Below are 16,459 nucleotides of genomic sequence, written 5' to 3' on the forward strand. Positions count from 1 at the left end.
TGTTATCTCACCGTGGTGATTTATCTCTCTGTCTCATCAGACAGGGCAGGGGGTTCCCGGAGCCAAGGGTGGTGCCCACCATCGCAGGAGGTGGGGGTGCCTTGCCCTGCCCTGGCTGGGCTAACACGTTCTGCAGCGAGCCCCGTGCTAGGGTGCCAGCTCTGGGAACTGCCCAAAATCCCTGGCAAGGGCGATGCACTCCAGTGATTAATGCTTCTCTTCTTGCTTAGATGGAGAGGAGCAAATGCAATAACAGAGGAAGTGCAACAGAGCAGCTGTGAGGAGGCATCAGGGAGGTTGGGAAGCAGAAAAAAGCAAACAATCAGGTGTTTGGCATGAGAATGTTCCAAAGTTCCATGAAGCAAAGGTAAAACATCAAAACATCAAAGGCTGACTTGCAAAATCCTCCCTATCACTTTGACAGTCCCCTGCAAAGCTGTGGGTAACAGCCCTCACTGTGCCTGGCGCTGGAACATCAGCGCCTTGGGGGTGTTTTGCTCAGAGTCTGGGCAGCAGAACAGCAGGAAAGGGCAGCAAATGTGTTCTGACTTCAGAGCTGCTGTCCCCAGCTCCCCACCCCGTGCAGGATGGGCCCCTCTGCTCAGAGCCTTTCATCACACAGGCTGAGCTCAGACAATTCCCCAGACCTGCTTTTGACAATCCACTCTTCCAGCGTGCTATTTACACAGGGTAGAAGGCACTATATTAGGAACCTGCCGAGAGAAAAATACTTTGTTTATCGGCGCAGGAGGCACAGCTGACCCTCAGCAGCGCCGCCATGGCCCCGTGCTGGCGCTGGCCGAGGTGACACTCCCGTCCCTGCAGGACCAGCCTGGCCCTCCAGCACAGAGCCACAGCTTTTCCATGGCACCACCCGTGCAAGCCGGGGCTGTGGGTGCTGGAGGCAGGGACGAGGGCACACCGGGGTTGGCAGTGTCCCCGCTGGCACTCAGGTGCCCCACACCCACAGCACGGCGCTGGCTCCTGGCTGTGACAGTCCCCTCCTCACAGAGCCCTTCCCTGGCCCCAGGGATGTCCCAGGCTCCGGGCACTGATGCTCTCTGCTCTCTCCCTTGGGACACAAGCTAAGGCCAGCTGCAGGGACACTTGCCTTTAGCCCAGAGGGATGGCAGGGCTGCTGTGGAAGCACTGTCACCCCCGAGGGATTCTGCCTCCTTCCTTTGCATGCACGGCGCACACAAGCCGGAAGGGCTGTTTTTCTAATTATTAGATTTTATTGGAAATCAATAAGCAAATAAGATGATTTTTCAGTCCTAATACCTCCATAGCTCTTCTTGCAGGGCCCAGGTATTACCAAGCCCACTCTGAGACCCTTCCAGCATGGTGATGGATAGTCCCTGCCTAACTGTGCTCAGGATGTTTGCTGGCACATGGGGGTGGATTGAGTAGTGAGGGGTTAACCCTGATGTGGAGATGAAGCCTGAGGTAGTTATCCCTGAGCTCTGCAGGAGTTGGGGTGCTGGGTTCTCTACCAGCCCGTTTGCCTGCTCAGAAGGACCTGTGAACATCTCTCACTCTGAGAGCTGCCTCAATTGCCTCTTAATTTGAGCCCTGTCAACACAAGAGCTAAATGAAGAGTCATTTCTGTGAGGAGGAGTGCTGAGAGAGCCGTGGGTCCTCAGGTGGCTCATTGGTGGGGCCAGTGAGCTCTGCTGCATCCGTGGGCTGCAGCCCAGCACATCTCAGCACCTCTCAGCACAGCTGGCGACAGGAAAGGGAGGGCAAGCCTCTCCTCAGGGAGATGTTTTTCTAAGTATTGGACCTACTGAAGATCAATAAGGGCACAGGGTAATTCTTCATCTTATTCTATTGGAGAACAATAACTGTGCTTCAAATCTTCACAATTTATCAGTGGAAAGAATAAAAAAAAAATACATATGGTAATGCTACAAGTTTTAAAAGTCTAGCCTGTCTCTTTGCTGAAGCAGTAGAAGAAAACACTGAAATAGAAGTAATTAGGGAAGGAGGGAACCATGGGCAGCCTCAGCACAGCAAAACCCATGAGAAGGTGCTTGGCCTGCTGTTCCAGTCCTCTGGGGCTTGCTCCCACTCGCCCTGGCTACCTAGGGAGTGCCAAGTCCTTGGATTGGGAACACGATTTACAAAGAGACCTTGTGGAAAGGGAAAAAAAAAAGAAGGGAAAAAAGGCTGGGCTGATTTAAAGAAACCTGGAGTGAATAAATTAGAGGGGGAGCGGAAACGAGGAGATGGAATTACAGGGGAGCGTTACATAAAAGCAGCTGACGTCTGACTCCTGCAATTAATTCAAATTGGGCTGAGCCTGGGCTTTGGGGAGGAACAACTGGTGGGTGGTGGTGAAAGGCAGAATGAGCAGTCGTGCACTGAGCTGAGGGTGGTGCCTGGCTTTACTGAGCCGTGGTGCTGGGGCTCTGTAGGGATGTACCAGGGGAGCTCCTCCGTGTCAGGGGGCTGGAAGGATGGAGAGAGGGGCACAGGCAGAGCAGAAATACGGAGAGGGAGAGGAGCTTGCAGCTCTCTGTGGGCTCCTTGGCTCACAGGCAGCCTTTGTGCTGTTCCCCTGAAATCTGGAGTAGCCAGAGCCTGAGGGTGAGCTCAGGGTTTGACCTGGGGCTGGCAGGACCCCCTGGTCACTGAGCCCATGCCCTGCTCTCAGGGGCACTGCCTGTGTCGGTGGCTCCTCCTGGGGAAAGGAGCCCAGCGAGCCGTGGCTCTCCTGGCCAGGGCCGTGCTCCCAGCCCTGAGACAGAGAACAGGGAGTGACCCTCAGCTGCAGCTCCTGCAACCTGGAAACGGCTGGGAAAGGGGGATGAGGTGATTGCACAGAGCAGCTCAGAGCCAAGGGCTCCCATAAATCCCGAGGAGCCTGGTCACCTCTGAGCACCAGCACCTGTCGTGGCCGTGCTCCTCCTTAGCTTGGAGGCCCTGGGAAGGGCTCAGGGGCACAGCAGGGTCCTGCCACAAGCAGAAGCATTCCGTGGATCTCAGGCACCCAGGGATTCCCCTACTCCACCAGGTTTGCCATGGTGACTGCCTGTTCTACAGACACTTGATCCGCACCCACAGGATGGCTCCCACTGAACCCAGCACTGCCAGTCCTGCTCATTCCTGTTCCCAAAGCATCCACTTTCATCCCTGTCACTGTGGAACACGAAAGAACACAGGCACACACCGCTGCTCTCAGGGTGAAGAGAAAAGGGAAGTTTATTTTCTGACTCCAACATTTATAGATTTCCAAAAGTGACAGTGGATTGGAGGGTGACAGTGCCACCTCGCCAATGACACTGGACAAACCAACAGCCCATCAAAGTTCTCCTCCTCCATAGAAGAATGTAAAACAATGTGCTATTTGCAGAAAGTGTGTGAGAAAGTTCTCTAAAAGAATGTCAACGTCAGAAAGCTTAGAAAATCTTAAAAAATCAGGGTGACGTATCCCAATCTCCAGTCCTCCAAGTGCTCTGACCTTTGGGTGGCCCCTGCTCCCCAGGGCAGAACCATACCCAAAACCTGCCCCTTCCCTTGAGCTGGGGACAGAAACAGGCACAAGATGATTCTGATACTGGGAAGTTTTGTGCAGGGACAGCTGAATTTGGGCTGAACTCAAAGCTTGTGAGCAGAGCCCCGTGGACTCCAGCAGCCCCTGGGCTGGTGCTCCAGGCCAGCTCTGAATTCAGGACAGCACTCCTGCCATTGGAGGAATCTTCTGCAGTCTTTGTGTTTGATAATCTGAGATCTGTGGGAGTCTCTACTTCATAATCCATATATCTTGTGACCCTCTGGAAGCCTGACAACTATTTCATGCTCGGATGGCTCCTTGCTCATCTCTGTCTGTGCAAGAGGAGCGTGTCCTGACTGGCACAGGAGTAGCTCGTATTTCCATCACGTCCAGACAGTGATTAAATGTCTTCAGCCAAGCACAGGGCAACTTTAACTGGGTTTATTCTCTGGGGTCTGGGAGGGCTGGGAATGAGGCCAGAGGAAGATGCAGAAGACCCCAGGCCAGGCAGAAGCTGGATAACAATGCTCAGAGATGGATCTGGCACCTCCAGCAAATCTCACAGAGTCTGCTGGGAAGCAGAGGCTGTGTGAAAATCAGGATGGTCCCAGGTGCCCCAGGGTCCCCTGGACTGGCAGGGTCCCTTATGGGTGGCCAGGCCAGAGCAAGAGGTCTCTGAGCCTCTCGCACCCCTCCTCAACCTGTGATGCCTCCTGGGGGGGTTAATCAGGATGGGGAGGGAAACCGAGGCACGGCTGGATCCATTTGTTTTCCTCCAGTATTCCTGGTCTGACTGTGCAATATAAAGCCCCCATGGCTCCACCCTGCTCCTGGCACTGTGCCCTGGCAGAATTCCTGGTCCCACCATCCAGCACCACTCCACCAGGTCCTGCAGCTCTCCAGGCTCAGTGGGGCTTGGAGCAGTGCCCAGACAGGAGCCAAGGCAGGTTTGGCTCTGCAGGTACAAAGCTCTGGACACAAATAAAACCTGCTAATAGAAAAATGGTACAAAGGGAGCCGGGCTCTCGGGGCCAGGCTGGGAGTGAGGGCAGTAAATTGGAGGATGAAGCAGTGGCTGCTGGTCAGCCTTGATTTCAGCCTTTCAAGCTGCAGTAAAGAGGAAATGCTTTTTTCCCCCGATTCGTGCTATCATCACTAAACCCTGTGTACGTAGAGAGCGTATTTCATGTCCTCGTGGGCTCTGCAGTCAATTGAATGCTTCTAATGCTCTCCCCCCTGCTTTCCCTGCTCTGGATGCTAAGGCATGCTCTTGCCTGGGATCAGGAGCCAGGCATGCTGCCACCGGGATGGGCATCCATGAGCAGGGACCAAAGGCTTGGGAATCAAGCATTTAAAGTGAAATCATGGCTCTGGGCCCCCTTTTACTCCTGATTTCCTGATGTTATCCTGGGTATTTGTCCTTCAGGGACTGCTGGCACCCTGAGGCACTGGTGTCAGAGGCACAGCCCAAGAGGAGAGAGCAGCATTCCCCCAGGATGATGGCATGGGGTGCAGAGAAACCTCAGCACATCGCTTGGAAGCATGCAGGAACGTTTTGGCTGTGCATGGTGTTCTGCAAACACAGCAGTGAATCGGCAGTGCAGCACCAGCAGATAAAAATAATTCAGTATTTTCACAATTTTCAAGGCAGCCCCAGCGTGGCTGGTGGGGGATCTATCAAAGGTCACAGAGAATCACAGCAACAGCCCAGCAGGAAAAATTCATTTTCCCATCCAGTGGCAATAGCCCAAGTCTGGATTTGGGGGAGCAGGCATGAACACACCCCACATTCTGCTGCCACAAACCCAGCCCTGTGGCCCAGCTCTGGATGGATTTGCAAAGACAAAGGAAATCAAGGGAGAGGAATGCCAGGAATACACTCATGCAGAAATTAAAGAAAGGCTTGGCTCTTTTTCCCACCTGCCAGCGCTGCTTTGAAATTCTCTTTATTTTGGTAGGTCAATTTTTTCCTTGCTTTTGCAAGAACAACGTGGTGAAGTTCAGTCTGAGGTGCCCCCCGAGGGCTCCCACAAGCAGCTGGAGTCCTCTTGTAGGGAGGTCTGGTGGTGTGGGAGCTGGAGATGGACTGCAGAGCACTCACTGATCCACCCTTCTCCATCCACCTCCTCCTCCCAGACCTTCCTTCCCGCTGTCCTCCCCAGCGGTCAGGGTTTGTCCAAGGACTTTGGGGTTGGCCATTGGCCTTGGAGGAGCTGTTTTCCCAGGAAAATGAAGCGTCACGTTGGCTCCATACATATGTCTGGTAGGACCATGAAATATTGCGGAAGATTGAGATTTATCAGTTCGGACAGATTGGCCTCTTTTGCTGGGCCTATAAAAGCTCTGAATGATGCCATCCATCACGGGCTGGACAGCAGCAGCTCTGACTGAGGACCAGGCAATTTTGCATCGCTGGGGCCAAGTGCCAATTCCTTAAGTAATCCCAGGTTTCATTACAGAGGCAGCCGGAGGAGGGCAAAGCTTTGAATTTTTTTTTCAAGTCAGCTGCAGGACACTTGCAAGTTACAATGGAATTGATGGTGGATGACTCGTTAAAATTAATTATAGCCATAATTAGGAATATTCAGGAAGAAAACCACAGGAAAATGATCCATGGAAGAATATTTTCGATAGTAACATTTTAAAATGCGGCAAAAATTTGCAGCTGCTTTATTAATTTAAATAATAAGCCTTGTATTTTTCTTGCACGGCTTCAGAGGGTTTCTAATGGAGGGGGCTGCTAGATGAGGCATTTCAGAGGAAATCAAATAACCTCATAAATAAATGAGTTTTCTTTTTTTTCAGGGCATAACTGTATTCATTACAATATTCATAGAGTGTCACATTATGGGGGGAAAAGAGGCAGGAGGAGCCTCCAGGCTGCTGCTGCATCCTGAGGACAAACTTCTCCGTCTAAGGAGCTGCCAGGTCCTCACCATGACCTCATCCTGCCTGTGCCTGCAGCAGGACACGGGGACACCCCCAGAGCCTCCACACCAAGAGGTACAGGAATTTTAGCTGTAGCTGGATTTTTCATCAGTGAATTTTCAACAGAAGGAGCCCTGCTTTTCTATTCTGCACATTCCTCTACTGAACAGCCCAATTTCCTCCTGACAAAGAAATTCATTAGGAAACTTTCAAGTCGATCCCAACCATGGCAGCAAGTTGAAATTGCTCAAATCATCTCCAGAAAACCTTCTTACAATACATCCATCTCCGTCTACCTCTGCATCCCCTGGTAACTGAGTCGAACTCATAATGACCCACGAGCCTCCTGCCTGCTTAGTCCAGCTCTGGCACTCTCCATACCTGTCACAGCAGAAATATATTCTCCCAAATTTATTTCCAAGCAGTATTTCTGTCCTCAGGTTGTTTCTCTCAGCCACTCTCTTTCATGTGGTAATTGCAGGAGACTTTGCTAAGCTGAAGAAACCTTTCCCAGTACTCCTGTTCCTGTGAAAAGCAGGCAGGTGGAGGAAAGGAGGGACTGGAGCAGAGCATGCACTGCTCTGGAGGGTCAGGTGATGTCCTGCAGGATGTGGAGAAGCAGATCCAGCCCAGCCGTGAGGATGAGGAGCTGGAGCTGGCTTTGCTCAAACTGTGCTCCCCAAAGGGCTGCGCTGTGGCTCATTAGCCAAAGAAAGGGCTAATTTTAGACTGGGTGGCAATTAAAAAGCATTGTTTTATCTTCCTGTGCTAAACCAGCCAGTCACCATCTTTGGGTAAACCAGCAGTTAAATGAGGGGCTGACGGGGAGTTATAATAAGGAAAGACAATGGCATCATTATTTTGGGATTTATCTTCCCGAGACAGGATTGTCCTCATTATTCAGGAGCAGTGTACCCAAAAGCCACTAATAAGGCTCCCTCCCAGCATGGAGATAAATCCCAAACCTTTCGGAGACTTTTGAATGTAAATGCTCTGTGGCATTCAAAGCGCCCTTTGATTCCAGCAGTGCCAGCACTGCTGCTCCTGCTGGAGGCTAAAATGGGCATTGGGGTATCCATGGGCCAGGACAGGGAATGAGATTTGCTGGGACAGGGGGGCCTGGCTCCTGCAGCACAGAGACATTTTGCCAGCTGGGCAGAGTGCCACCCGCACAGGACCCAGCCCACGGATGGGATCAAACACCCGCAGGGACCCGGCTCATCCCTGCGGGACACAGAGGCTCTCAGCGTGATGCAGATCAAGGGAAATCGGCAAACTGCTGTCTAAAATGCAGCGAGGAAGGGATTGGAGAGCTGCAAGCAGGGCAGAGGAGTTTGTAGGGTGTAAAGGGGCCGGTGTGCGCCGTGCTCGGCAGCGAGCCTGGGGATGGCAGCTCGGCTCTTGGGTGCTTTGTGGCACAATTAAATTGCATCCACCAAAAGAACTCCTTCCCTTCCACCATGCAGGAAACTGGGCTTCAAAAATGCCTCAGACGCTTTCCTTTTTAGTGCCACAAAGTAACAGGGCGAGTATAATATCCATCCGTGGGTGGGAGGGCCGCCTTGTTTCAATTGCTGTGCTCTCGCCTTTAACATGCCCAAACGAGGAGAAATTCCTGATAAAAGCCGTAAGTGTTGGGATAGATTTGGAAAGGCAAATCAGCTCAGCAGCAAAATGAGACACAGGAATTTCTGGCTCTGCATTTCAAAGGGCTCAGGTGCAGGAGCAGCCTGGGGCTGGCTCCTGGTGTCCCTAGCCCAGGAGCAGCCAGCTTTTCCATGGGTCAGTAGGAACGGGGTGTAGCTCTGCAGGAAGGATGGGGTGCCCACCTCCCAACCTCCTGCTGCAAACCCAATTCCTCACAGCACCAAACCCGTGTGGCACGGCCCATTTCACCCACCCAGAATGCTGTCCCCCAGAGCTGCTGGCACAGCACAGCTGGTGGAGAGCAGCCTGGAAAAGTCTTTTTGAAGTGGTAGTGAAACCATGGAACACCTTTTAATGCAGGGCCTGCAGAGCTCATAAAGGGGGTGTCCTGCCCAGAGCATGCACAGGGTGGGAAATACTGGCAAGTCTCTCATCAAGATGAGGTCAGGGTCATTTTTAATATAAAAAGATATTTACTGAGGGCTGTAGGATGACCGTGGTGACAGACCTGCAGGAGGCACACGGGGTGAGGTGGGAGATGAGCTGGAGGCTGATACTGATGAGATTATTTTCACTGCTGGAGTCTTTGTGCAGAGCAGCGCTGCCCAAGCAGCCTGATGCTGATGGAGGGGTTTCTATTGTGGTAGCTGGGGCATTTTTCTGGGCTTTGAGAGTCCAGAGTGCCACAAATTTGATGACAAAAACTCCCTAAGCAGTATCCCTGCTGCTTTCTCCCATGGCAAACAGTCCTGGCACACCATGGCTGTCAGACTCCAAGCACTGGGTGCCAGGTGCCCATGTCACAGCTCCTTTGGGCTCTGCATCACCCACATTCATTCAGCAATTAAACCCCATGGTTCATTTATCCAGGGCTGCCTTGGGATCTCCCTGGAGCAGCAGAGAACCAAACAGCAACCAGCCCCACCCTTGCATCCCACTGCCCTGGGCTAGGCAGCACTGTGCTCTCTCCTCCAAACTGTTTATCCTAACAAACCCTTTTAATGATTGCTGGTTTCTATTTCACCATTCAGGAATGGAAACCTCTTAAATAAATATTTAATGACTGCTGTTGGGCACAGGGTTGGTAATGGGGCTGGCAGCCACGCACCCACAGATAAAACCTCTGGCAAAACGAGGACCCTGTTTTATTGTGCCCGATGTTATAAAGATTGACTCTGCTATTAGAGCTTCCTGGAGGATTTCTCTGGGATAAAATCTCCAGCTAGCAGAATTTAATCAGTCAGGGATGAGAAATAGATTTCAGGTGGCACCAGCTTTTAAACAGGTGTGATGTTTCTGCAAACGTGGTGCCTGCTCTGCTAATAAAGCACCCTGAAGATGCCCCCTGCCAGTCCTGACCATGCACAGTGGGCACAGAGGGCTTTGGTGCCCACCCTGAGGGACTGTGAGGCTGCTGCTCCATCCTCCATCCCCTGTGGACCTCAGGGAAGTGCTCCAGCCCAGGGACAGCAGAGCAAATTAACAAGGAACTAATTAACAGGAGGCTGGCGCTGTGTGGGTTTCAGGTACAGCACGTTTGGACAGGAGAAAAGTTTTATTTAAGGGTAAAATCACGGGGTTGGGTTTGGATGGTTTGCTCCATCCTCAGCTCTGGGGTTTGGAGAGGCACAGCCCCTCACCTGTCCCCACTGCCAGAGAGAGGTTTTGGGTATGGTGTTGTCCCAAAAGGGAAGGGAAGGGGAAGGGAAGGGGAAGGGGAAGGGAAGGGGAAGGGGAAGGGGAAGGGGAAGGGAAGGGGAAGGGAAGGGGAAGGGAAGGGAAGGGGAAGGGAAGGGGAAGGGAAGGGAAGGGAAGGGAAGGGAAGGGAAGGGAAGGGAAGGGAAGGGAAGGGAAGGGAAGGGAAGGGAAGGGAAGGGAAGGGATACTGAGGCTGGCAGAGCCCATGGCCTCAGCCACAGCAGATGTTCCTGTGGGCTGGGAAGTTGTTTACCTACTGGCCTGTGATCACAGCAACTTTGAGCTGATAGCCCTGGCAGCCTCCTGTGAGGAGGAGAAGCTCCATCTGCCCCCGGGCCAGGCTGGGGACCCTCGTGGTGGCAGCTGAGCCGTGCAGGTCTGGGTGGCTCTGCCTGGGGGAGGCTGTCCCAGCTGGCTGCTGGGCAGCTCCCCTCCTCCCGACCTTCCCTTATCCCTGCCTTGACCAAGTGAAGTTCAGCTGTTACACAGTGTCAGGAGATGAATTACATGAAATTATAATTACATTCCCCTTGCCTGCTCTGGGCAAAATGCAAAAGGTCATCCTTTCCCTTGCTGCCTGAACTTTAATAAGTTGGACCACTTACAGACAGTGCCACGGTGGTTACACAGGGCCAGGCAGAGAGGACTCTCTGCACAGGCACTCTCCAGTTTTTCCTCTTCTGAGGGACTGGTGTGACTGGGGACAGCCGGAGCTGTCAGAGCCAGGCTTTGCTGGAGGGCTCAGCACCCCGGGCACAGAGGGGCCGGACAAGTGATCCATTCCCAAAGCTGAGGGCCTGCAGGTGTTTCTGGGAGGTGCCACAGCAGCTTTCCCATCTCCCAGCCTCGAAACTGTGATGACTTCAGGAGCAGCGATGCCTGGCTGGGGGTGGGTGCCTGGTAGCCCAGGAAGGCTCAGAACCACACAGAACATGGGGCTGTGCAGCTCACAGCTTCTGGGGAGGCTTTCCCCACTCCTCCAGCCTCCCAAAGTGAATCCCTGATAATAACTGCCCTGCTCAACGCCTCGAGGTACCTTTCAAAGACATGAGTGAGCAAACACTGTGGTTGCTGACACGTGCTCTGGGATGAGATGCGGCCCTGCCCACCTGAAGCAGATTTGCTGCCAGGTTGCCTTGAGCCAGCACTGGAAGTTGCTTCAGGCACACCTGGGAGACCTGAAACTGATGACAGGGACCAGGACAAGCCATGGGGCTGGGGGTACAGGGCAGACTGCAGGGCTGGCTCCCTCGGGGCAGATTCAGCCCCCCTCAGAAGGTGAGAAGCCAATTTCCTGCTTTTTCACAGCAATTTTCTTCAATGCCAGTGGCTACCAGCTGCTCTGCTGATTGTAAATAAATACAAGGGGAGCTTGGCCCAAAATAGAAAGTAGAGAAACCTCCCTAGCTCAATAAGCAATAATGAGTCCTTGCAGGCAGAGAAGCTGTAATTTGCAGCTCCCTCTCCCCACGGGATGCAGGCTTGGCCGGGCTCTGGCTGGTGTCCATCCATGGAAGGGGGAGCCTGGCCCCACAGCCCTCTCCTGGGCTGTCCTGCTCCTCTCCCTGCCAGGCTGGTCCCTTGGGATGTGGCTGAGCCCTGGCATGCCTGGGGGCTCCTCCCTTGGTGCCCTGCCCTAAGCCCAGGCAAATCAATTTACAGTTCCCCACACCAGAGGTGCTCACTCAGAGCACAGCCCTTGCAGGGGGCACAGCCATGGTTGGTTCCACCCTAAAACACCCCCAGTCTGAGTGAAGTGAGTGCCTGCCAGCTCATCCCTCCTCCCTCCTCTCGTTCTGCCAGCTCCCCAGAGGCCACATCTCCTCCTGTGCCTCCTGCCAGACCTATGGGTGCCACCAGCAGGGACACCAGCAGTGTCCCATCACAGGAGTGACAAACACGAGCTGGGGAACAGCTCCTCCCTCCTGGGTGACCCCGCAGCCCAGTGCCCAGCAGGGTGCTCCAGGCACAGCCCCACAGGAGCCCCCCAGCCCCACAGTGACCCCCACAATGCCACACCTGCCTGGCCTCCCCCTGCCCTCAGTGCTCATCCCATCCAGGGGTGGAACCTTCTTCCATCTTCTGTGGCTCCCTGTGATCCCAACATGCTTCCAGCAGATCCTGTGGCCCCACCAGCCTGGGACCAGCGAGGCCACCGTGGCCTCTGGCCCCTCCATCACTGGCAGCTCTGTGCTGGCCTGGCACGGGGTTTGCTGCTGTTGACTGTAGTAAATTCCTTTGAGTTTGTGGTTTGCTGTTGCTGCTCTCCTTTAATAACCTCTAATAGGTTTTTCTCCTTAAGATAAGACCTCAGTAGCAGCGGTTTGGCATCGGATCAACAGTATCAGGCATTCTCCTCTGCTGTAGGTACACTGAGATAAAGATTTCAGAGTCCTTTGAGCTATGGTGTAGACCTTTCCACAACAGTAAATGGTGATATTTCCATTCAGTAATGTATTTATATCTTCCCAGCGAGGTCAATAACAGAGTATCCCTTGAGCTGGGAAAAATGATGAGTGATGTCTAGTAATTACAGAGACCATAAGGCATCCGTGAATCTAATTTTGACATTAAAAATCACGACAAGCACCTCCATTGCCTGTTTTATTTGCTGGCTTGGACAGTGAGGTCCAGTGCTGTGCTGGGGAAGGGATGTCTGCACACAGGGCACGTTTTGGGGCTGTTGGAATCTAAAGCAATTAACTGCTCCTGCCTCTCTCGCTTTCCTGGCATCGCGCCTGACCTTGCCTACGATTCATCTTCCTCATTCCTGTTGGATGTTTGCAAGTCATCTTGCTCTGAGCAGCGTGGGCTGCAGTGGGGAGTGGAATGTGTGCCACTGCCATCCTGGTCCTGGTGCTGAGCCCGGCCCGCCGGCGCTGGGCTGGGGTGCTCGTGGCAAACGGGCACCAGGAGCTGGCTGTGCAGATGAATTGCACAGAACAACTCTCCAATGAGTTGCAGTTTGCATTTCAAACACCATCACTCCAAATGCCCAGCTGTCTGTGCCAGAGCAACCGATGGGAAAAAAATAAATTCATTCCCATTTCATAGAAATGCCCTTGTTCATATTTCTATTTTAGAAATCCAACACTTTTCCGCCACAGTGAGACCTTCCCAAGCCAGGCTTTCCAGAGGCAGGGTGGAGGAAGCCAGCAGGAGCTCCAGTAGCTCCTGGAAGCCAGGCTACTTCATTTATGCCACTTGTTTGGAAATCTGGGTTAATATACTGAGATTGTGGTAAACAAAATGCAGTGCTTTTTTTTCAAAGTCATCACTTTTCCAGATTTTTGTGGTTTTCATACTTCCCCCTAAAAGTCATTAGAGATGAGACACTGTTTTTGGAATGATGCAGAATCACAGAAAATAGGGCTGGGAAGGACCTCAGGTGTTGGCCTGCCCCAGGGTAGGGTCAGCTGTCCATTAGTCCCAGGAGATGTTTCTCCAAACTCTTCTTAAACACTTCTAATGATAGAAACTCCAGAGCCCTCCCCAGGCAAAACAATCCAGTGCTTAATTGTCCTTTCTCCTGCGAGGCTGGAAATCGCCTTTTCTGCAGCTGCAGCACTAATTCCCATCCTGGAGCTCTGCAGCCTGAGCAGTGAATATTCCATCATTTGGATCGTTAGGGAGAACACTGACTCGTATTAGACTGAGGATGGATTCCTGCAGAAAGTCACTCAATCCATCCTTTTATTTGACAGCCAGTTATTGATTTCTCTTGTCTGGTTTCCAGCCATGTTTTGCACCTCTCCCACAGCAGTTGTGTGGAGACCTGCTCACCAACCTTGCTAAAAGGAATGTCATGGGAAACACACCAAATTCCTAGCAAAGCCAAGGCATCCAGCATCCCTGGTTTCTTCTCAATCCAGAATATTTAGTCTCATCACACAGGAAAATCAGATTAGCTTTTGCTTTTGGGAAGGATCTTTTTTAAAATTTTCATTAAGAAATATAATTTAGAAATTCTATTTTTCTGGGACATGAGTTTAAAACAGTCAAGTTAGAATGTTAATAACAATTCTCCAAGCCTCCTCCTTTCTCCCCTCTGTAAATACAGATTTTACCTTTGCCTCTGCCAATCTCCTGGAGCGCTGTAACAGCCCAGATGGCTTCTGCCCATTCCTTGACTAACCAAGTATAAAATTCTGGTTTTGGCCACTTGCAAAATGCTTTACTTATCTGCAACTGATCCTTATTGCCCTTCATAGTCCCTGCTGATTGCACAGCATCTCATACCCTGAGCTGCCTGGTTCCATCCCTTCCTGCTCACACTTTGGGAATGTGACCTGGATTTCAGTTCTTGCAGAATTTCCTCCTCTCCCAAAGGTCAGTGCTGGGCTGGAGCTGAACAGACACAGCCCCTGCTACAGCTCCTGCCCTGTCTCCTCAGATTTGGATGATTCTATTTGCACACAAAAAGACTTGGTTCACCACTAGACATTTGGATTTTAGGAAAAAATTCTTCCCTGAAAGGGCTGGCACAGCTGCCCAGGGCAGTGGTGGAGTCCCCAGCCCTGGAGGGATTCAGAAGCTGTGTGCATGTGGCACTGGGGGACACAGTTTAGTGATGGCCTTGGCAGTGCTGAGGGCATGGTTGGACTCAATGATCCCAGAGGTTTTTACATCCTAACCATGATTAAACACAGGTCAGCAGCCTCACAATGTGAAATATTCACTCATCTCCCCCAGTTTTCCAGTAGGTCCCACATCCCCTCGTTCTCTAGAGCTTGTGGCAAGCCTGGCCATTCCTAACACAGAGCAAAACCATCTCCCTTTTCCTCTGTTTCTTCTTCTCTCTCTTCTGACACCATCCCAGGCACATGAAACTCTTGGCCTCAGCCAAAAGCTTCCCAGCCATGCTATCAAAGAGCTCTCCTGGAGATCTCTTTGTCAGTGCTTGTTTGGCTGCTCCTTGAAAATCTTTTCAAAGGTGGTCTGGCAGCACTTCCCAGTCCTACAGGGGAAAGGTTAAACCTAAAAAAGGACTGGCCAAATCCAAGAGCACAACCCCACAGTCCTCATTTCCTCAGACTCCTCTCCCTCAGGATGATCATGGATTTAGATTGTAGCCTCCTTTTTCACTCCTTGCCAGGCAAAAAATGATGGAAGCAGCTCAGTTGCTGTGGTCTGTCCTCTGCCATGTCAGTCAAACCCACAAATCACTGTCAAACACTTCTCCCTCACGGGTTGGTCACATTGACACGTGCAGAAGATATTAATTCCAAGCAGCTCATCATCCATTTCAGTCAGGAGAGATCCTGACAGCGTTTGCTACGGGAGGTCCATGGCTGTGACAGGATTTTGCTGGGTGAGCTCAGGATAGGAGCCCCCAGGATGGGAGAGAGGGGGAGCAGCTGAAATCCAAGGGCTCAGTGCAGCTGCACAGGGAACCCAGCACGTCCAGGGGACAGGGACAGCTGGGAGGTGGCACCAGGAGTGTGTATCACAGCTGGCAACACGACAAACAACTAAAGGACAATTGTCCTGACACTTTTTTATGGCACATATCATTCTTTTTAATAAGCATTTCGTTCATAATTGCATCTGTTCCCCAAAGGATTTCCTGTGGATTAGGAATCCCATGCGAACATGGGGAAGCAGGCTGTGATTAATTATGCTCAGCTTGCTCAAGGTGTGCTGTGGGTAAACACACAGAGGATGTACATGAAAAAGGAATGCAAAACAAAGTAACTGGGCTGGTTTTTTCAGCGATGAAGCTCTGAGAAGGGGGAAAGCCTTGAAAATTGCAGAGTTCCCAGGCAATTCGGGTAACTGTGTGGGCATCCAAAACCACCTGGCTGGAACAGAGCAGCCAGGTTCAAGAACGCTGCTCCCTGCTTAAACCCAGTTTTTGAGTGCTCTGCTGGAGCTGGGATCAGATGGAGGACACAGGAATGAGAAATATGGGAAATCTGAGACCTGTCTGCCAGGAAACAGCCCGGGCAGACGGTCCTGCTGCAGCGGGGATCATCACCGAGAGCCCCTGGAAGCCAGGGGACAGTGAAACCCTGCTCAGCCCCAGAAGGGAGCAGAGGAAGGAGGAGGACGAGCTCCCGAGCCCCTGTCTGTGCTGTGCAGGACCCAGGCCCAGGAGGGGCAGGTCCTGCCCGCCCGGCCGAGCGCGGCTGCGGGACGGCTCCGGGCAGTCGCGGCTCAGTCCCCGCGGGCGCCTCTGCCAGCTAATCAATAAACCATTCTCCTACTCCAGAGAGAGCCATTCGTCACCCACACACTGACAAACCCCTGCTCCTCTGGAGATGGTGCTCCTGTCACCAGGAACAGCCAGAGAGCACCAGCATTTCTGAGGTCTCGTGTCCTGCTTGTGGCCTCGCCCTCCTCCTTTGGGTAGCGCTCACTTCTCTCCCTCTCCTTCCCACACTCCCAGAATTGATGCCACAGGAATATTTTAGCAGGAAACAAGGGGGATCCCCTCCTTCAAGGGGGCCCCTCTGTATAAAACCAGGTCCTGGGAGCTCTGAACCTTCGTGCAGTCACCATCACGTGGAGAAGGAGCTGCAAATGGTTCTGCCACCACCACCACGCTGAGGACCATGAAAGCTCAGAAATACCTTCCACCTGCCCTGCAGTCCCCTTAGCTGGGCTGGGACACCCACCTGTGTCCCCCAGCTGAGCCCAGGGTATCTGTGGGCTCATGACAATGCCCAAATGACAACTTGATGGTCATCA

This window comes from Fringilla coelebs, assembly GCF_963513975.1.
Source record: "Fringilla coelebs genome assembly, chromosome: 15".
NCBI classification, from domain to species: domain Eukaryota; kingdom Metazoa; phylum Chordata; class Aves; order Passeriformes; family Fringillidae; genus Fringilla; species Fringilla coelebs.